The sequence below is a fragment of the Mus caroli genome, unplaced genomic scaffold (assembly GCF_978045245.1).
Source record: "Mus caroli unplaced genomic scaffold, Mus_caroli_1 scaffold_8, whole genome shotgun sequence".
Lineage (NCBI taxonomy): Eukaryota > Metazoa > Chordata > Mammalia > Rodentia > Muridae > Mus > Mus caroli.
This window is the reverse complement of record NW_028227263.1, coordinates 50,955,412-50,979,034: the sequence shown is the minus strand read 5'-3', so window position 1 is coordinate 50,979,034 and position 23,623 is coordinate 50,955,412. Positions and strand designations below refer to the sequence as shown.

Below are 23,623 nucleotides of genomic sequence, written 5' to 3'. Positions count from 1 at the left end.
GCCATCCAGCAAAATAACTATGAGAGTGGCCAGGAACTTTGGTGTTGTGTCTCAAACCCTTGGACAAATGCCCGAGGTCCCTATTTAGCATATGCAGGAGCAGCCATGTCTACTCCCTGCTTTCATTCACTTGGCATGTTCTCAGGAGGACTGCTGGACAGCTGGAAGTGTTCAAGGTCAATTTGAACAACAAAGTGAGTAAGAATTTGAAGATACAGTAAGTGCTTGTCTATAATCCCAGTACTCAAGAGGCTGAGGCTGGAAGAGCACAGGTTCAGGGCCAGCCCAGGTTACATTTAGAGTTCTAGTCCAGCCCGGGCTATATAGTTAATACTTGTTTAGAAAACCAAATTAAACAAAAGAATGTTTCTTTTAACTTCTTAACTTTATATCCCTCTTACTGCCCCACTCCAAGTCAACCCCTCCCACAAGACTTTTCCCACTCCCCTTCCCCTTCTCCTCTGAGCAGGGGGGAGACCCCTAGGTATCTTTCTACCCTGGTACTTCAAGTCTCTGTGAGGCTTAAGTGCTTCCTCTGCTCCTGTGGACAGACAAAGCAGCCCAACTAGAAGAACATATCTCAGATACGGGCAGCAGCTCTTGGGATAACACCCACTCCAATTGTTCGGGAACCACATGAAGCCCAAGCTACACATCTGCTACATATGTTTGGGGAAGTCTAAGTTCAGCCCCGTGTATATTCTTTGGTTGGTGGTTCAGTCTCTGAGAGCCCGGAGGGTCCAGGTTAGCTGATTTTATTGGTGTTCCCATGTAGTTCCTACCCCCTTAGGAACTACTTATTCTTCTTATTCTTCCCTAAAATTCTATAAGCTCCATCCACTGGTTGTGGGTATCTGCATCCTGCTGAGTCAGCTGGTAGGTGGAGCCTCTCAGATGAAAACTATGTTAGACTCCCGTCTAGAAGTGTAACAAAGTATCATTAATGGAGTCAGGGATTGGTGCTTGCTCATGGAATGGGTCTCAAGTTGGGTGGTTATTGTTTGGCCATTTCCACGTTCTCTGCTCCAACCCTAATCCCTGCATTTCTTGTAGACAGGATAACTTTCTGGTTGAAAGTTCTATCCATTTGCCTGCAAAATTCAAGATGTCTTCAAACAATGTAATCTTATGAATCTAATAATGGACCCCTCTGCTTCAATGTTCCTTCTGTCATTGAGCCCATACTTATTTTAGGGAACATGCTAAACATTGTCTCTATGTCTTATAGGATCCCTTGAAATTTTATTTCTCTGGGCCTGTATTTAATGACAAGTAGGTATTATATGCATGTGATTATGCTTATATATTACTTCTGAGATATCCAAAATGCTGAAACATAGAAGCTCACAAGATCTGTAACTGTGCTAACTACAGAAACCATATTAAAGAAGAATGAGAGTCTCTTTTATGGAGTAGAGGTTGGAGAAGAATAGAGTAAAGGAGAGCAAGGTCTGACTCTACATGTGAAGGTTTGGCCAGGGAGTGCAAGGTGTCACCCTTGCTCTTCTGCTCCTGCTTTGTCCTCCCCCCTCCCCCTACATTTTGATGTACTTCTATTTCCTTCATGGCTGGAGAAATGTTGAGCTTAGTTTCATGAACTCCCTAAGCTTCAGGTTGTCTGGATGAAAAGGTTAATCATAAGTTTACCCAGGAATAGTGCAAGTGGGCACACATTATTCAAGTATGTGCCTATTACATGTGGTACAAATGATAAAAGTCATGTGCCCTAAACTGCAAACATGTTTGTAGTATAGGTTCATTAATGACAGGTGCCTACTCACATCCAGGCACTGGGCTTCCTGGAATCAAATACTTTCCACAGGCTGTTGGCAAGCTCCAACTGAGTTTCATGGACTTCTACCCATGTAGACCCAAGCCTGACTTCAACTCAACGAGATTTTCTCAACCCACCTCTCCTCTCTTGAGTCCATCTTTACTTGAATCCACACTACTATCTGAGTTAGAATCCAGGAACTCATTTCTGCATCTTGCTCACTTGCCTACTTTTATCCCAGGACTTACTCTGGACCAGATCTCATGGAACTTTTCATTAAATAAAATTTTCTCAGACTGATTGGTCTCTTATGACAGCTTCTACAAGAATACCATCACTGGTCTTCATGACTCCATTTCTCTCTACTCTAGTTTCCTATCTGCACCCTTCAAAGAACCATGGATCTATATGAGTGCCTGTTTCACCACATAGACTGGAAGTCACACAAGGCCCAGATAGAATTTTTCATCATCATATACCCTAGTTCCTTGCACAGACTAGTACTGAGTAAAGTTCTGTTGTTTTTAGGCTCTAAGGTAGAACAGAAGAAAAGAAGAGAAATGTTAAACATGACTGTTGGTTTCAAATCATGAATTTTCTGGAAGATTATTGATAATTAATAGAGAAAATCAGCATCTCTAAGAAGGATTAGTAATACATACTAACTTTAGTGAAATAAATGTTTTCCAGTATGTATGTATGTGTGTGTGTATATATATATATATATATATATATATATATATATATATACAAATATATGTGTGTGTGCATATATATATATATATATATATATATATATAGTTTTTTTCTGCAGTTGTTGTTACTCAGCTCTTAAAGCTGAACAGGAAAACCATTGGTAGCTGGCAGAATTTAACAGAATTGGCACATCTCAGTATCAGAAGAGGAAATGGGAGAGATGCTTCAAGGTTAAAAGCAGACATGATAGAAAAGCCAATCTAGAAGATCTAGAAGGAGTTGTTGTTGAAGATGGGATAGACACAGGGGAGACATGCAAGAGAGAGGTAGGAAGGAATAAATAACCTTTTCTGAAGAGCTTAGAAACACATATGGTCAAAAGCACATGCGTGTGTGTGAGTGCATGTATGATATGCATGTATTTCTGTCTTTAACTTGGCTTTTCATTAAACATTGAGGATAGATGTGTAGCACCAGGATCACTCCCCGGTACTCAGGTTGCGAAGCTCAGGCTTCTATCCACCAAATGTTTCCCCCAGTGTAGAGATGCTAGGCTAATCCAACTAATAGTGAAATGAAAAGGAAGGCCTGAGAATGTCCAGCTTTCCTGAGTTGCTCCTTTTCTGTGAGAGTGTCAGGCAGAGGTCCTGTCTGAAAAGGAGTGGTAAACTGGATTTGTTATCTGAGTGTATTCATATCTCCATCCAAAACACCTGGTTGGCTCTTAAAGCTGAACAGGAAAACTATCAGTAGCTGGCAGAATTTAACAGAATTGGCACATCTCAGTATCAGAAGAGGAAATGGGAGAGCTGCTTCAAGGTTAAATGCAGACATGATAGAAAAGCTAAGTCAGAGTGCAACTCAGAGAAAAGAACGATGGGGCCCTGAGTCACAGAGCAGGGAGATTTTATTCTGTGTGTATGAACTCCCTGCTCAGATTAAATTGCGCTGATATTAGGGAAATTTTAAAAGTTAAATTTGCATTTGTGTTTCAATTTTTGCTTTAAAACGTTTTTTCTTTTTCTTCAATATAAAACCATCTATATACCAGCATGCCCTGTGTGTCAACATAGTCCTGCCCTTTGGGCATGCAAAATTAATAAATAAAATATAATCCAATCTAAAGATCTAGAAGGATGTAGAAACATCATCCTAGGGCCTGATCTGGAAAGGACTGTGGATGTGGAGCAATAGCTAGCTAGGGAGAAGGAAGAAGCAGGGGAGATAGCTGAGCAACACTGTATGGTGGGGGAGATAACCTAGTCCTGGGGGCCTGAAATGCAGTGGACCTTGGGCATTGGAACAATTGTAGCTTCCGCTTCACCAGTAGAAAAAACACAAGAGCCAGTACTGTGCTGATTGTTGGGTGATTTATTTTCTCGCCACACAAGGCTCCTGGAATCAGCACTCGCCCGCAGCTTGTGACATTTTCAGGATGGAGCTGCTTTCTTCTGTGCAGTTAGCAATATTGACCTTCAGATTGCAGAGGGTCAGACAATCATTTCCGAGAAGAAAATGAAATGCAAACAAATACATAGCCTATAGACGGTTGTGCTGGAGACAACTTTATTTACTATCAGACGTTCTGGCCTCCAGCCCTGGCCTCAATATTGTTATAAGCAAGTCACTGAAGGTCAGTGAGGCTTAGTTGCCTCATCGATCAAATCTGTCAATAAAATACATGTGTACACATGGACACATAATTAATGTTAGGGGAGAGGATGACATGGAGGGACGATGCCAGCAGACAGGGAGTGAAGGCAAAAGTGGACATGTGGTGACAGAGACGATCTGGGACTTGCCACCTTATTACCTTATTTCATTCCTGTCTGGAAATCTGTTCTCAAACCTGTACTAGGCAATCTTCTCCAACCTTCCTTCTATACCACCCTGTACAGACTTAACATGCACTGAAGAGTTTTCACATCTCATTCTCTTAGTTGTATTTATCTTGATAGAAAATATTTTGTCTACCTTTCCCCTATAATCTCATGGATTTAACAGTCTCAGAGTTAGACTTGGTCATTTGATCATTTTGTTATGAATGGTGTATGTGTGTGTGTGTAAGTGCATTTTACTATTTAACAATAATCCTCTAAAAACTCAAACCGGAAGTGAGAGACATGACAGGACTTTCTCCAGGGATGGAGAACTGTGTGGAACAGCAGAGACAAATGAGGTCAGCACAGTGTCTCTGACTGAGGTATGAGTGGAACTAGCTTAGTCTGTTGTCTCCCTACCTACAGGATTTCTAGCCAACCAGAAGTAACCTAGAATTATCCCAAACTGTGTAGCATGAATTCCTGAGAATTTCCAGGTGAGTTCTTTAAAGCAAAACAGCAATTTGAGTGATGGTCTTAATCTCTCAAATGGAGATGTGTCTTTGCTCCTGAGTTCAATTTAGCAAAGCACACCCCATTGGTTCCAGCCATGTCCTCTACGCTGGATTTCCTCTGGTCTTCAAGACAGGCACTGGTGTCACAGCTGTGGACAGGGCATGCTCCTCTGTCTTGACATTCCCTTTCCATGTTTGTGGTCCACAATCCTGTAATCTGGAAACTGGTTGATGGAGTGAACAGGAGGGAATACTATCTACCAGTTTTAACTGGAGATGCCCAGGACTGGGCCTATTCTGCAAACCAACTCAGCTTTCTTTGGGAACCTGCTGTGCTACATACACAAGGACTAGAGAGACCTGGGAAAAGAATCAGGTTCAAATGCCCAAGGCTGTCTCTGTCCCATGGACTCAGACATGCTAGTCTCTAGCTGAATTTTTATTTTATTTGTTGCAATGTTTTGTGTGCATTTATAACTGAGATTGGGGGTAAGAGAGAAGACATTGACTGTGCTGACTGGCAGGAAAGAAAAGGTGATTTGAGGCTAGAAAAGCCCTGTGGCCCCCATCTCATGCTGCATTTTCTCAATGGCATTCATTTTAAAAGCTTTCTTGATACTTTCTGATCCAGGCAAGGAAGGAAACACATCACCCAAGGATGTATTCAGGATCATGTCTGCTTATCTCTGCCAGTCAAAAGAAGTCATCTATCTCTGTCACTCCTCCAGACAGATATGAGAACAGTCTTATTGTTTCTGACTTTTTAAGAGCTGTTCCAGGATTTTGTTTATTTGGGGGTTGTACCATAGCTGTTTGGTGTGTTTTTTATTTTGTTTTGTCATTTCCCTTCCTTTCAATTCCATAGTGCTCTGTTATCCTATTCTTCCTTCCAACTAACTAAGTAACTAGGACAGACACCAGAAGCTACTGTATTGTGTAGGTGGCTGAGCTGTGCATTTTATAAGATAGGTATGTCCCATCTTAGTTAGCTGTCTTCATACTCCTTTGCTAGACTTGGCCCATGTTCACATAATGTTCCAAATCCTTATACAGCTTGTTTCTTAGGAAAATAGAGGAGAGGGCAAGCAGAGAGTTAGCTCAAAGTAAATTATGTATGTATTTAACACATTTTATGAAAAATATTGTGTTGCACAATTAATGGAGGCTAATTTTTTTAAAAATCCTATTTGCTCTTCAACCAGGTATAGGAGTACACTCCTGTGATCTTGGCATTCATACAATCATATGTTTAAGTTTAGTCTAATATATAAAGATAGCCTCTGTCTCAACACAAGATAAAACAAATGACACAGGCAACAAGAAGTACAACAACAACAAAAAATGGTGCTTCATAAGTGTTTCATAAATTCCAGTTGAATAAATGGTTAAGGAAACATTAAAATATGGAATCATCTCATGTAATGGTTGCATACATCCCTGAATTCACTTGATAATGTGTGGGCTTATTTTCGTGTATTATTGTATATATTCAACAGTAATCTATGAGATTTACACACTGGGTCCAGTAGTTTTCTGAGGAACAAAACATTGGCAGCAGTGACAATGTTGGAGTGGTATGCTCCCTCTAGTCATGCTTGTATAGGCCAATCAAACTTGAGTTTTGTGCAGTATAAAGAACAAAATGTGGTGTTCTAGTTTGCTTCTCCATTGCTCTGATACCTCTCTGGTAGTACCAACTGGGGTTGGAAAGGATTTATTTGGTTTATACATCTCACTCCCAGTCCATCACTGAGAGAAACCAAAGCAGGAACTCAAGCAGGAACAGAGGCAGGAATAGCCATTGAAGAAGCTACTTACTAACTTGCTCCTTGTGACTCGCCTAATTCCCTTTCTTGTCCATCCAGGAGCACCTGCCCAGGGGTGACATCCCTCACAATGGTATGGTCTCTCCTATATCAATCAATGATCAAGAAAATATCACAGAGACCTGCCTACAGGCAATTTGATGGAGGCTAGTCTGATGGAGACTACTCTTCAACCAATGTTTCTTCTTCACGGGTATCTCCAGCACATGCAGTGAAGATGGTAACAGGCTCAGTACAATTACCCAGGCTGGGGAAAGATGCTCATTTTGATAACTCAACATCTCACTGAACAAATTACAATATCTGAGGGCTGAACATCAGAGCAAAGCAGGGGAAACTTCAGTATGGCTGACCCATACCCCAAATTCCGCTTTGTCTAACACTGAGGCAGGGATACCTCTTTTCAGCTAAGTGTATAGCATCTAGTGTTAAGCTGTATGATACACAGCGGGATGACAGAATACAGTGTACAATAGCCTCAGCATTGAAAACAGTTCTTACCTTTTTTATAACTCTACCCTAAAAAAGTTTCTTAGTTTTACACTGTGACATTTAGTAACTAGAAGCAGTATCAAGTATCCAGGATTCACAGAGGTCATATCACTAGGTGCTAGGTCAGACTCAGGACTTATTTTTCAGAGAGAAACCAGTAAGACTTAAGGTAGCCAAAGACCATTATTGGTAGAGGAAAAAGAATTTATATCAAACCAGTAAGTATCAACTTTAAATGACATGCTCCAAGAAAGGGTTGATAAGAGATGTGCTTAGAAAGATGATAAGAAATGACATCACATGGGACTGGAGAGAAGACTCAGTGGTGAGGAGCGTTAGCTGCTCTCAGAGGACTCAGGTTTGATTCGCTATATACATATGGCAGTTCACAACCATCTGTATCCCCAGCTATAAGAAATTCAACCTACTCCTCTGGCTTCCATGGGCACCAGGTACACACATACTACATAGAAATACATAAAAGCAAAACGCCCATATGTATAAAATAAATTATTATCTTTTAAAGTAACAAGAGGTACAGTAGGATGTGAATAAAAACAATAACAACAAAAGTATTTTATAATGAAGTTTAAAAGGTATTGTATTTGTCAGATTTCTGATACGATAAAAAACAGTTGCAATAAATCAACATATGAAGATGAAAGAGTTACTTGAGGTCATAGGTCTTCAGGCATCCTGCTCTTCCTGTTACTTTGAGCCTCTGGTAATATAGTATGACAGAAACATGTGGTAGAAGAAATCATTCCCATAGTTGTCAATATCAAATAAGGCAAGTCTGTGTGTGTAGTGGGGGAGGTTCCATTGTCCCTTGAAAGGCCTGCCCCAATTTCTGGAAGATTCACTAGGAACCCACATCTTAAGAGTTCAACCACATTCCAATATCAGAGGACTGTGGACTAAGCCTTTAACACATTTCAGTAACATTTCAGATCCAAATAATGACAAAGATCATTAAAAACTTAGAGGAAATGGTACCAGTATTTATTTCAGTAAGCAGGGGAGTGTGTGTGTGTGTGTGTGTGTGTGTGTGTGTGTGTGTGTAGGGGTATAATCTCAAGAAAATAAAAACATGAACCGAAGAAGAAAAGAAGGAGAAAGAGGAGGAGGAACAAGAAGGAAGATGAAGGAAAAAGAGGAAGAAGAAGAAGAAGAAGAAGAAGAAGAAGAAGAAGAAGAAGAAGAAGAAGAAGAAGAAGAAGAGGAGGAGGAGGAGGAGGAGGAGGAGGAAGAGGAGGAAGAGGAGGAAGAGGAGGAAGAGGGGGAGAAGAAGAAACATATATCACATTGGAATATGGCACAGTAGTAACCTTCTAACCATTAAATTATCAGTGGTTGCATCAACCTTTAGCTATCTTATGTGTGCACTTCTTCAGTGCACTTTTTCTTGAAAAATATCTAGAAAGGCATGCATCAGTTTTTGAATGACACATGTAAACACCTGATATCCTTTCATTACTATTGTGTCATTGGTCCTTCTGAAGCATGCTTGACTTCTTCAGGTTACACTGCCACCTTTCTTAAGCATTAAATTGCTAGAGAACCACTGGATGGGGTCAAATGATTTATCAGGACAAATAGCTTTGACTGGGTAGATGTGGTGCATTTTCCATACTGAAAGTCTCGGTCAACCAGCAGGAAACTCTCAAGGGAGGCATGTCAGAAGGACACAAGATGTTGATTGCACTATCCAAGGGCCATCTTGAAAGGCGTGTTTGAAGCAACCACTAGATGGCGCTGAGATTTCAAAATGGATTATTCTGAAAAAGGCTGGGAAGTGCGTCAGAACCATCTCCAGCCCCTTCTGGTCAGTGTGTACATTATGCATGCAGAGTGGACTCCCCTATCTGTTCCACATTTTACATCATGTCAGTGCTCCTTATAAAAAATGGACGGAGTAATAGCAGTTATTTAGTGTTCTTGTAAGGATCACATTCAATAATGGATAGTAAGGTATTCTGTAAACTATAAACAATTGACTAGATATTACTATGCCTAATTGTTACCAATAAATGTAAATCAAATGAGTAGAAAGTTATGAGAATGAAAGGTAGTATATTGAGTGAGCTTTATAAGTCATTCAGTAGAACAATTGAATAAGCATACCAATATTGAATGACTCCATAATTATCTATATTTTCATATAGATAATTTTTTCAACCCAAATGATAAGAATATAGAAAGACAATAGAATGAAAATAGAGGGAGAGGGAAGGGAGGAAGCTATGGGAACATGTCTAAGTACCCCATTATCATCAAATTATATGTCTTTATCTCTGTGTAGGCTTAGTTCTAGATAAACTGATCTTTAGCAATTACCAGGCAAAGATTAAAATAAAGACCATGTACTTATTTGTCAAAAAATACATTGCAAACATTATACATTATACTAATTTCTAAATTTATTATATACATTTCAAAAGGTAAGTTTTCATTATACTTTATTTGAGAAAAATTATAAAGAACTGCTATCCTATATTTTACTAGGTTATAAAGGATTATCTAACATAGTATGTATTCTGTTGGCTACCAAACTATCAGAATCTGTTTTATTATCCATCCTAATATAAAGGGTCATTGTACTGTATACTGATGTTTCCTGTTTTCAGAGTTTGAGTCTATTTGGTTCTCAGAAAGACCATTTGACATTTATCATATCTCAACACTTTTTTGGAATGTATAAGAAAATTAATAAATAAAATCTGATAACATAGTTTCAATATAGTGAGTTACATTGATTTGTAAACTCAGCTTAACTTCTTGTGTGTTTATTCACCAATTTGCTTTTTGTACAGTAGTCTACTAGGTGTAGAGAGAAAAAGATACACACAGCCTGAGTCAGAGACCGATGTTGGGTGATAAAGTAAACTGTCTCTCTATTAGTTACTTTACCTGTCCTTGGACAAAATACCTGCCCAACACCAATCAAGGCAGCAAGGTTTTGTTTGGTTCACAATTCAAATCCATCATGGTGGGATAGTCAAGCCAGCAAGGAGCTTAAAGCAGCTGGTCTCATGGCATTTCCAGCAAGGAAAGAGATGGGGCTACAGCCCAGTAGACATTATTGTTTTTAATGTTCCGTCCAGAGTTCCAGTCCACAGAAAGGCACCACCCACATTTAGGGTGAGTTTTCTTTCTCCAAATAACCTAATACAGACATACTCCCACAAATGTGTCAAGAGGCTTGTTTCCATGGTGATTCTAAAGGCTGTCGAGCTCCCTACCAAGATTAATCCTCACTATTTCTAAGTCATTTTGCATGTGGCATTATCTAATTTAGTGCAGAGGTGAGTTTATCAGAGCGTAATAGTAGGGACAAGATACCTGAAAAGGCTCAGAATGTGTCTTGAGATAGAGAGATTGCTTGGGGAAATGGCCTATAGGTTGATCTAAGGGTTAGGAATATTTGAGAACAATAAGGAAGAGAAATGGTGGGAGGTGGTGAGAACCTGCTCAATTTGTAGGGATAATGGTTTGCCTGCCATTGGAAAGAAGGTTTGTTGTAACTGATCATCCACTGAAGGCTTGAACACCAGGTCAAAGAATCACTGCTCCATATATACATGTAGCTGTTGTATAATATTCAGGCTCGGTTAGGTGCCTCCTCATAACTGATTCTCTTCTATGTACAGCATCTTCCTACTGAACTAACGACTGATTCTTAACCATCCTCCACTTGTTTCTGAGGCTCCCCAGGTAATCTGTTAGACCTAGTGGAGAAACCCCCACCCAATTCCCGATTCGGCGTGCACCCAAAAAACCAAAGGACCATCTCTTGATGTAATTACATGAGGACTTTTAATGACGGAGCTCCAGACCGACATGCATCCCACACAGGAGATAATGGATGTCGGCCACGGGGCTCGAAAGCTAGGGGTTTTTATGGGGTAAGGGGCTTAGGGGTGTGGAATTCAGCATAGCGACACACTATTGGCTTATTTAAACATTAATAGAAAGATTACATGTCAGCAAAAGGGTATCAGGACTTTGTTCCTGTGGGTTGGGGGCTTATCTTTGTTCACATAGCAACCAGTTGATGTATGACTTTACCCGGCATCAAGGGGCAGTAGACAGAGGGGAGGTTCCGGCCAGGTGGTGTTGACCCAGACAAGATAGCCCTGCTTGTACAATCAAGCTGTTCTTAGGAATGTCTTAACAACAGCCCTGTCTATTCTGCTTTGTTCTCAGCCCCAGGCCGCGGGCTCATAAACAACTCTTTTACATGAATCACAAGGTACAAAAATCTCATTTTCTTTCAATCAATTGCAGTAAGGTTCTAGAAAACTTTCTTTCTAAATTAACCTGGTTTGTTTGTTGGTTGGTTGGTTGGTTGGTTTGTTTTTCTAAGACTGGTTCCTACAGGAAGTCCTGGTAGCTCTGGAATTTACTATGTAGGTGAGGCTAGACTGGAAGAAACAAAAATCCAAATGTTTCTGCCTCCCTCCAGGTTGCTGTGTTTAAAGATGTGAACTACTACACCCAGCCTCCAGGTTTACATTTTGATGCAACACTGTATTTAGTGTTGACCACCCAAAACTATTTCTTAAAAAAAAAAAGATTGGATGTCAACCTGTCCTACACCCCTGTTATTCCTCGGCGTCAAGGTTAATTTCATATTCCCTCCTATCTAACTTTTCACTTTTCTATAAACCTGATTTTTTCTTTTAGGCCTTATTTTTGTTTTTAGAAGGGTTGGGGAAAATGTTAATTTGGTTAAGCAGATTAAATGCTCCAGAAGAGATGATCACTTATTTACTCAACAGAATTCTTTAGATATTTGAAATAATTATGCAAATCTCAGCAGCTGTTTGGCCTCCTGGTAAGGGCCAATTTTCTCAAATGTGGCAGAGTTTTGAGATAAAACATTTCACGAAGTCTCAGACACCCATCACTCTTTAAAAACTTTTCTCTTGGTCTCCATTCCTTTATGTTTTTGTTTTTTTTTAATTTGTTTATTAATTAATTTGATCTTTGACAGTTTCAAACACATATGCTGCATGTTCTTGTCACATTCATTTTTCAGTCTTCTTTTATGATTCTCCAATTCCCATCACCTCCTCCTTCCCAGAAGCTGTAATGAGGACCAGTCTTCCCAGCATGTGTGGCAGCTATCTGTGCCATAGGATTCTTTCAAATATGTAGGACCCATCTTACCAAGTAGCTCCTACCTATTCTTCTGTTTGTTGATCCTTATTCATTCCAACAAATCATTATGCAGCATCTACTGTGTGCTGGGAACATCACAGGAGCAGACCTTTACCTGTGGAGTTTAAAACCTGGAAGAAAAGCCAGGATCAATCAAATAGGAATCTAGATGAACTGAAAAGTAGCTGAAAGCTACTTTAGAGTATCAAATAATTTAAAAGAGAAAATCCATCTTCTAAAAGTCACCTTAAAACTGAGGCTGGAAGAAGGGAAAAATAAACAAAGGGATGGAAATGAAGTGAACAACAAAAATCATTGTATGGAATTATGGGAAACCAATGACTAACAGGAAGAAGGTAAGGACCTGGAGTAGTCCTGATGATAATGATGCTGAGACTCATGGATGTTAGTCTAGGGGAAGGCAATTACTAAGCTGTAAAGTAAACACACACACACACACACACACACACACACACACACACACACAGAGGACTATCAGAGGCTTGATCAAAAAAACTGAAGGAAGAATGTGACTAAAGGAGGAAACCAGTAGATACATGGTGGGGGAGGAGAATAAAAACAGTCCTTTGCATCCCCATGTAAAAGAAGTGGGCCCTCTTAGAAGTGACATAGCACATCCAAATGGCCACCGAGAGGGCAGCAGTTACTGCGCCTTCCAGTCCATCCATAGTAGCTTTTGCTTTGGGTTATAGGGCTAGGGGAAATGTAAATACACTGTAAACTTCATCTACTCAGTCATTTTTCTTCTTGCCTGCTTTTGTTCTTTATGTCAAATAATTACTGGATCATACAAAACAAAGCTGACCTGCCATGCCTTGAAATTAACCTTCATCTGACTGACCCTAAGTATACAAGTGTTGGTGTTCTGATTCTTCTGCCTCTGCCAAGTTCAGCCACACACAGTTAACTCCTTTAATTTTGTCTCACCCAGTTAGTCCCATTTTCTTAATCATTTTTGTTCCTCCTCTCCCTATTCCCTTGAAAATTGCTTTATCTCATGGTCAATTTATCACATAGCCATTTAGATTTTTAGCATGCACATAAACCCCCCAGTGAAAACAGCAGAGAGAAGCATATTCACACTCTCTAGTCCAACTTTGCAGAGTGTATTGTTCAGTGCTACCTCACAGCTGACTTTATGTGTGTCCCTCCACACATAGTGTGAAACTAGCTGGTTGCCTATATGATAACATCTATGCCATTTTGACTGTCCAATTTGCAGGGCAGAAAGGGACTGGTGTAGGGAAATATTGTCTCTGCCATTGGACAGTCTTTCCAAATGTCCAGAAACTTTTTAAAGTTAACAATGGTTCTGTACTTGATGACACTTGGGAAAGTAGATCTGAGGTCAGACTAACAAGGGATAAACTCTGTGCACTGTCCTTTCCCAGAACTGGCATTTGGTTATTGATTTAACTGTTCAATGCCTTTGTATCCTTATATCTAAAGGGTAGATATTGATCATACCTCTGAGGTTGGGCTATTGTAAGGATAAATTGACAAGTACATTAAGATAGCTCATAATAGTGCTAGAGAGATGGCTCAGAGGTTAAGAGCACTGGATATTCTTCCAGAGGTCCTGAGTTCTATTCTCAGCAACCATATGGTGGCTCATAACCATCTACAATGTGATCTGGTGCCCTCTATTGGCCTGCAGACACATATACAGGCTGAACACTGTATACAAAGTGATAATTTTTGAAAAAGATACCTGGTGTAAGGTAAGAATCATGGAAATACTGGCATTTTATTTTTTGTAAAATGGGTATAATATAAATAATTGCATAAGGCCAACATAGCACACTCACATAGGAACACACACACACACACACACACACACCTGTAGCATATAAATCAAGGCACCAATATAAATTTTTTTAGAAATTCACAAAGTATGTCCTTTTCCAAATATATTAGGTTTTATGAGTTAAACAAAAAGAAACAGTTTTTTTATACATAAAAATTAACTAAGAAAACCATACACAGTGGACCATGCCTATAATCCCAGCATCAAGGGATCACAAGCAGACAGATGACCCTAAGTTCCTGGCTCCTCAAAGCTACAAATGTGAAACTCTAGATAAATAACATCATCAATAACAATTAAGAAATAAAACCATGAAAAGATAACGAATGAAGACGGCACTTTTCAAACTTTTCCCCAGGGAAAATACCCATTCTGTGAAGAAAACACGGAAGGAATGTGAATAACCTTCTAGAGCAGTTGTTCTCACCTTTTCTAATGCTGTGACTCTTTAATGCAAGTCCCCATGTTGTGATGGCCCCCAACCATAGAATTATTCTTGTTAGTACTTCATAGCTGTAAGTTTGCTACCATTATAAATTGTAATGTAAATATATATGCTTTCCCTTAGGTGCCTCCTGTGAAAGGGTTGTTTGGCTCACCAAGGGGTTGGGACTCACAGGGTCAGAACCACCGTGAGTCTAGTGGGTGGGTGGGTGGGGGTTGTCTTAGGCCTGAGAGGCTTGCAAGCCAGCTAACTCTTAGAGTGCTGTCATTAATACAGAAAGAAGGACTCATTGGAACTTGCAACCTGAAAACCTAAAAAAGCTCATACTGTGGCAAATTTCAGCTATTTTTGCAAATCAGGATAAACTTTGTTTAAAAACAATAACACCTAATAGTAGTGAAATTATGATAAAGCTAATACCTATGTAGTGAATGCTTATGGATATTTGGCCTTTTAGACAGACAAAAACAATTTTTAACTTTATCTCCAAAGGAAATGTTTATGGAGTGACTGTTTTTAATACATTATAAAAGAGAGCCATAAACCATACTATGTGCTGTACTTTAAATGTCCGACATGTAAATAGTTGTGCTACATAAGTCAGTGGGATATGATTCAGCCATTTAAAGTTCAATTGAGGACTGTGTGCTTACCTGCGAAAATGAGAGCCTATAGCATCCTGCAAGGCTTAGGTCTAGGAACCCTGACTAAGGAGAAGGAGGGGAGGAAGAACGGACAAACCCACAGCAAAGCCTGGATCAGGTGGAGTCTTCTCCCCCAAGGCAACCGAGGAGCTCCTCAGCATGTTTCTTAAGTATAGAAAAGCAGAAAGGAATATCTTGTCAGTAGGAGGTCTCTGTTGCCAGCAAAGAGGAACATGCAGTTACTAAATTTTTGCACACACGGACCAATTTTTCATACACGCTCATGTTCAGACTCCCAGGGAAAGCTTTGGCATTTCTCTTGAGCCTAACCATATGTCTTTCCAAATCTCCTCTGGGTCTTACAGTCCTCAACATGGTCAGCATGGCCAAGTCCACAAAAGACTTTGCTTAGGACTTCACAAAGGAAGTGGCTTCCTACCCTCCCTAAACCTCCCTCTTTCTTACTTCTTAGATGTTTAGGCTAGATCTTCATGGTTAGTTAAGGGGAGGCTCACTCCAGCACTGGACACCAGACTGTAAGGATGACAAAGATCACAACACCAGCTCTGCCCAACAAAACCAAAGGGGTTAGAGTCTTGAAGCTCGTTGATGATTGCTTTTGCAATCTTAGGAGGTAAGCCTTTTTCATTTCTGGGGTATGTGAATTTAATTGGACCACATCCTGGCTAGCATTACTTTGGGTCCAAGTACCCCAACTGACTCGAATTATATCTAGTCTCATTCTAAGGACATGTGACAACAACCACAGGTATCAGGCAGTACTCTATTTGTCATATTAAATCCTGTCCAAATTGCAGAATTGTAAGCCATCTTGAATAGTTGAACAGGGTTCACTGGGACTCCAGACGATTAAAGGAATACCCTCCAAAACAGAGGTAGTCTTGATATAAACAGATATGAAAGAATGTGACCAAGCTACTGCATGAAAAGTCAGTGGCCTAAGGACATTGGTCCAGTAGGCTTTGCTCTGATAAGACTTATTTGCATGAATATAATTACTAGGAAGGCACCTCATAAATATAGCCACTGGATTGCTTTTTAATCCCAGGCTCTTCACTAAACTCAAATGGCCATATTGTGCTTTCAGAGAAGATATGAGCATACCTTTGCCCCAACACGACACAGGGATTGGGCCAAGCCAGTTTTCAGTCATGACATCTTTCCATTGTCACCTAAGGTTTTATTCCCCTATCCTCTGGTGCCAGTGAGATCATTTTCTGTACAGTTTCACAATTTTCATATAAATAAGGACTTGTTGAGTGAATTGGTGGGAAGAGAGAATTCTCCCCCACCTTTTGTTCTTCTGTTCCTTGTTTGAGTCATCTGTGAAATTTTTCTACACTAGTATGTCCCTTGGGCTGTAGGATATGCCCCTGTGATGAATTATTTAAGTTGGGTACAAATATTTTTAAATATGCAAGAGATACAGGTAGGAGCATTGTCTGTCTTAATGTGATGTGGAAGCCCTGTTGACAGCACATACAGCTTTTTTCACATGTACAGCAGGTACCACTTTTTTTTTTTTTCGTTGCATTGCATTGCATTGCTTTGCAAACAACTTTGTTCTTCAAAGGCTGCAGGAGAACCACACCTTGAAGGTAGTTCCTTTTGTAAATTTAAGCACTGGGAAGAACTCCTAAGTGTCTCTTCACAAGTCTTGTTAGTAATTTTAAAAGCTATTGTTTTGTAAGTGCCCTTTCTGTCTTGGGGTCAGCTACAAGATGCTTCCTAAAATGGAAAAGCCAGCCACAAAGTCTGGGGAAAATTCTTTCAAGCCCTAGTGAATCTCAGCTAACAAACCTCAGTTGATGGCTATTTCTTTATTTCTTTATTTCTTTTCACAAAACAGCTAGGTTACATAAGTTAGGTTGTTCCCAAGCCAGGTCATATCTAAAGCTATCAAAATATTTTCCTCTGGCTGAGTTCCTCCCTTGGGGTTGCTTTTAAAAGCCAGGCTGCAACCAGAAGTCCCCGTATATTCCTTCTCCACACAGCCACCCTGTGTCCAGAGGAGGATCCTACACAGCTGTCTCCATTCACACCCAACACATGGTGCTCCTAGGAGAGGACCCTGGAAAGAAGGAACTCAGGCAGCCTCGGCTCTCCACCACAGCTCGGACATCTCAGCAGGCCTACCCTGGTGGGCACAGCACTCCATCACCACCTGTTGGTCATCTGTGTACCCCAAGAAGAGCAGAGGCACGCCTCTTTTTTTCCTGCAATGCTTTGTTTCTTACTTTCATTCCATAAAAATGCCTGTATTATGTAGTAAAACTCAGCGAATAGAATTCTGTCAATCTTCCTGTCCATGGACCAACAAACCAACCCTAAATCCAAAAATCCTTTCTAAAAATATATGTGAATGGAATAGTCACAATGCAAACTTTTTATAGCATTTAACTACATTGAATATTTGAGAAATCTAGAGATTATTAAACTAAAATGTGCAGAGTCCAAATACATATGCTAAACCATTAGGGATGTGAGTGCTTCGAAGTCTGGTCTGGGCAGTAGTCTTTGAGTAAGTCTCCAAACAGTTCTAAGAAGCTAAGGAATACTCTACTGCTATTGCTACCAAAATAATATAGACATGTGGACAATGAGACAATATAGAATTGTGACTTTTTAAGTTCAATTAGTGAAAGATATAGATATTCACAGGAGCCATTGTATGGATTATTTTTGCCATTCTGAGATTAAAGAAGGAAGGTGTCTTTTGGAAGGAGCTGATGTTGAACTATCAGGAAGGTGAAGCTGAAGGAAACTCAGGAAACCAAGTTGCTTCACAGCCCTTCTGACATGCCCAGTTCCCCTTTCTATCCTCATTCCTTCCCAGAGTGCTCTTTTGTACAAGGGGGTGCTAAAGGAAACTGATGCTCCTAGCACACAATCTCTTTTAAGAATGGCATCATGTGTCATAAAATTCAGGGGTTTAGAGGGTGGGAGAATTCAGAATTGGTATAGAAAGAACTAATATCAGAAATGATCTTGCCCAAATACTGGACAATTTTGCTTTGGCTCCTAAATAGTTTGTCTTGTGTATTGTTGTCTAATTTCTTATCCATTCCTGTGTATCTGTGGCTTCCCTAAACTTTCCTTCAATTATTAGAGGTCTCCTCCTTTCACATTCTAATAAAATCCAGGTCAGCCTTGTAGCCTGCTCTGCCTTTTCCCAAGCTGCTGAGACAGAGAGAGGCATTGCTGCCTCTTGCTAGCAATACAACTCTGAACACACTTGCAGTATTTCTAACAGCAGATGTTTTATTCTACAATGGATATACTCTCATAATCATGGCTACTCATGAAAATATACATCCATTTGTTTCCCTCTTGACTGAAATTATGTAACAGAAAAACTGAAAGTCTATATACTGACAGGAGTCTTGAACATGAACCAATCTTCCCTTCCTGTTATGTACAGCTTACAAAAATAATCATCACAAAGAATCTCATCAAACACTTTTCAGTAACATGCATGTTGTTATCCCTCATAAAAATGCTATAGATAGTTATCTATGTTATTTATATTAATTTGATTTATTTTTCTAAATAGTTCTAGAATAGTTTATAATTTTGGAACATAGTATTTTAACTAATATTCTTTTGATGATTATTGAATTCTATTATTTATTTGTATTTTGTTTTTCCTTATTTAGAAATATCACCGTAATAAACACTTATCTTTCTCATATATGGATGGTTTTTGCAGTATTTTGGGTCCCTTTGTACAAACATACAAACAGATATTTTGTTCTTTTCTTTCTAGCAACAAAATTGTTGTCAGTATATATGGACTCATATTGTACTCTGTGTGTGTGTGTGTGTGTGTGTGTGTGTGTTGATGATGATGATGATGATGATGGAGATTAAATTCACAACCTTGTATATGTCAGGCATATATCCATTGACATATATCCTTAGCCCACAGTTTGAATGCTGACATAAAGCCACACCGCCCACTGGAAAAGCTGCAAGCGTTGAAAGACAAAAGTGTATTAAACCCTTGGCATCCTGGTCCTTGCCATTTTGGCTATTTTGATAATGTAATAACTTTTTAATTAATAACTAATGTAATTAACTTTTTAATACGTATACACACTTAACTAATATAAACTGTGTAGGTTCTGAAACAGATACAAATCATTTAAAGTGTGTAACTGTAGCTCTGATTATGTGCCCCATACAATGTGTCCATCTAAGTGGAATAGGAAGGGACACTAGACTCAGGTGGGTTTAGATTTGTGTTCTGTCCCTTGCTTCCTGTATGCTGAATGACATTTATAACCTCATCTTGCCTCAGTTTTCTCATTAAAATGAGCTTCAACCGTCTTGTAAGTTTCTTGAACCAGCATTAAAGGAATGATCCTGTACCATCCTGCTACTCTAATTAAAGTTTGCCTAAAGAGCCCCTTCACCTTTCCTGCAAGCTAATTATACATGCAGCTTCCCAGGCTACCCCACAAATTGTCAGTCAGTGGGGCACAAAGTGCCAAGACCTCCAGGTGACTCTTTTTTCCTTTAAAAATTTGAGCAGCACAGACATAAAATTCGAGACACAGCACCACACAGGAAAGACAATCAAAATCCCAACCATGACAATGCTATGTTGAGGAGATAGTCATAGCATGTCTCCAATATAATGAGTCACAGTTGTCATAAATCCAACAACCACAACAATGCAGGCTTCTGTAAAATGCTACACTCCTTTAATATGCACAAATTCTGTCTCCCAGTAAGTGGCGTGCTGTGTGATGGGACAAATGGGATTCGCACTTGGCAAGTGATGTGGGAGACAGTGGTACACAGGCCTTGGGAACCAGAAAGGTGGGGGTACATTTGTTGTCCTGCTCCAAGCACATTGCTTACTCTCCTTTAACACTACTCACTGCAGGAGGGTTTCCTGAGGCCATTAACTCATTGCCTGCATAGCACCACTATGAACACTAGCTTATTTCAAAGGTCAAGAGTGAGCCCCATCATCAGGATGTGTCAGTATTCTAAAGCTTCACATGGTCATTTCTCTCACTACTCATAGAATCTTACAAATTGAATATATAGTAGCTGCCTATTTTAGTGAAGCGTTAATCCCAGAGAGGTTAGGTGTCCACCCTGGCTGGAAGCACATACATAAGCAACCTAGTTTCATAGCCGAACCATCATTTTTCTTTCCTATGGTTTACTTTCTGTCTTTTTATTTATGTATGTTCATACAACATGTGTGTGAAAAACTCTCTCTGTGTCTCTCTGTTTCTGTCTCTGTCTCTGTCTCTCTGTCTCTGTCTCTGTGTGTGTTATTCTTTCTACAATGGTTCTCTAATTGACAGCTAAGCATCACTTATTTTCTTTGTCAAGTGCCAGTTTTTACTGAATATCTTCAAGTGACTTCCCCATCCTCTCATAGTCTCCACTCATTTCTGCTTTTCATGGGATCCATCCCAGGAGTTCTATATGTTCTGTTGGTGCAACAGACACATAGCAAAATATGACCAAACTCAAGCCAATGCTTCATCTCCACCAGATGTCTCACACCTGGGTAGTAATGGTAAACATACTCATTTGTCTAAAAACCCCAGGCAGGGGACTGGACATATTACTTTACCTGGTATGTTCAAAGCCTGGGGTTCAATTCCTAACACCATCTTCAAAAGTTTGTAGGAACCATTCTAAGTTACTTGAGTCAATTCATTTCAACTCAATTAAGAAGAGCCAATAGTTGTCTCCGATTTACAAATTAAAATACTAAGGCCAAAGGATTATGATAACTGCTCAAGGTCTTGTAGATGATGAAATAAGGATAAAACTCAGATCATCTTACAACAGAATGATGCTTTTACTCATTACTTGTATTGTTTCCCTTTGGAACTTTAAACTCATATCAAGGAAGCAGAAGGAAGCATTAGCATCATCGCTACAAATGAACAACGTACTCAGGGCAGCATGTATGCTTGATTCGCTCTCGTGTTGCATTCTGAGAATCCCATTTTTTTTTATAATGGGTAACATTTAATTAGGGCTGGCTTGCAGGTTCAGAGGTTCAGTCCATTATTGTCATGGTGGTAAGCATGGCAGCATGCACATAGACATGATGCTGGAGAAGGAGCTGAGAATTCTACATCTTGATCTTCAGGCAGCAGACATGAAAGTGACACTAGACCTAGCTTGAGCATGAGACCTTAAAGCCTGCATCTACAGTGACCGAGTTCCTACAACAAGACCATGTGGCATAGGAGTGCCATGAGAAACCCATTTTAAGATGTGACTACTATCATTCAACAACAGTGGTAGTACAGCTAGCCCCCTGAACATTGTAAATTAGGATCAAGATGCTGAGTATTGGTTTTTTGAGATGATGGGAGGGGCAGCTCACTGGGACTGCCCAGCACCACAAGAAAAAAAAAATCCTATCTCAAGCCTCTACCCCAGAAAAGATCAAAATGTCAAACTGAAGTGTGATTTTGCTCTCCGTGTTACTGTCATACCACCAGAATTTTATTTTAAAGTAAGTCAAATCGGGAGCCATCTGTACACAATCTGTGTGAGCTCATATACATTTTGTCAGTTACTAAAGTCACATTTAATTCAGGTCTCCTGCCTATAGCTGGGTGCTGCAGGGAAGGCATCTCAGAAGAAAGAGCCATCAAGAACACCAGGAAGAAATCTGCTAATACACCCAATGGGAGCAGTGCCCTGGATTTCTTGTGGGATTTGCTTTTTCAGTCGTGACTGAAGCATTAGTCGTTTTTCCCCCCTTCCCAGCCAGTCAGTCCGTTCTGCCATCCTCGGTTTGATCCTGCATCTGGAATCTGTGACTGAATCCGAAGTGCAAAGCACTGACTAATTTTGTTGTCATTTGCATCTTTCCTATTCAGTAGCTCTGCTGCCTTTCTTCGAAGGCTGACCCTTGCCCTGCACATCTGTCCGCTGTGGCTGTTTAGGAGCTAGAAACCTCCAGTGAGCCCAGCAGCATCCCTGTCCGCACAGTGTGCTGAGAATGTTAAGGCACCGCTTCCGTTTCCTAATTATGCACCCGATTGTTTTTCCTCCTCTCTGTGAGAGTAGGCCCTCTTCCCATTTTCCAGATCATGTAGCTTGTAAATGTTTTCCATTTATCTTTCATTTTCGGCCCTAATTTGTTATCAAAGTGACAACTGGCAGCATTTTGAAGCTCAACGTTCAGTTTAAAATACTAGACTCTGCCTTTCTTGACTACACAAAACATTCTTTTTTTTGTGAGAGTCGACATTCACTTAAAACTAGTAGAACACTATTTTTAAAAAATTAAAAGGTAATTTTCCCCAGTCTGATTTTGTGTTTACTAAGTAATTAGCAGGGAAGGTCTTATCCTCTATATTTTTAAAAATAAAGAGATGAATGAATATGGAAAGCTCAGCCCTAAGGAGAACCATCTTTAACACAATTCCTACAACTAAGGCTCAGGGAACATCACAGAAGAGACTGTAAGATGCTAAAACCCAGAAGAGTAGGAACTGTGTAACTGTATCTCATAGAAATGGCTGCCTGAACAAGATCCAACCAGTGACAATATCAATAAATATGGTTCTGGTTCTATAAAGGAGCAGACTGAGCAAACCATGGAGAACAAGCCAGTAAGCAGCACCCTTCTGTAGCCGCTGCATCAGCTCCTGCCTCCAGATTTCTGACCCGTTTGAGGTTTGTTCCCGACTTTCTTCAATAATGGACTATGATGTGGAAGTAAAAGTCAAGGAAACACACAAACAATTTCCTCCCCAAGTTGTTTTGGTCCTGATGCTTACTCACAGCATCGACAGTTCTAGTTAAGACATTTTCCCCTCTTCCTTTTCTGTGCTGAGATTGTTCTCTGACTTGAGCTTAGATGCACATACTCTCCTGTGCATACTGTCACAGTCCCTGTAAGTTTATATTTGCCTGTACCCCCTTCTTGGGAATAACTGGAAGACACTAATCTGACTCCATTCCTTTTAATGAATTTTTTGTTTGTTTTTTAAAGGAAAGAAAAAGCAAGACATTGAGTGGATAGGGAGAGGAGAGAGGTCCTGAGAGGAGTTTGGGATAGGAAATAATATCATAAAAATATTCTGTAGGACGTTCCCAAAAGATAAGTATTTTGAAAAAATATAAAAATATATTTTGAGTCTGGGGAGATAGTTCAGTTTATAAAATGCTTGTCTTGAAATTGTGAGGTCCTAATTTTGAAACCCCAGCACAGATGCTCATGACAATAATAAAGCTAGGCATGGCAGAGTGCATCTCCACTTATAGCACTGAAGAGCAGAGATAAGTGGATCCTGGGGACTTGATGGCCAGTCAGCCTAGTCAACATGGTTAGCTTCAGATTCAGGAGAGACTTTGTCTCAAATAAGGTAGAGAAACAACTGAGGAAGACATCTGAGGCCAAT

At 39.9% G+C, this 23,623-nt stretch overlaps 1 long non-coding RNA gene across 1 annotated transcript in view; it reads left to right on the top strand.

Moving 5' to 3' along the window:
• Positions 1-58: 58 nt before the first annotated feature.
• Positions 59-23,623, top strand: part of LOC147002935 (uncharacterized) — an 80,703-nt gene continuing 57,138 nt past the window's right edge. Inside the window, exon 1 of the long non-coding RNA XR_015048092.1 lies at positions 59-194. This is a non-coding gene — a long non-coding RNA (uncharacterized LOC147002935). The remainder of the gene's footprint in view (positions 195-23,623) is intronic.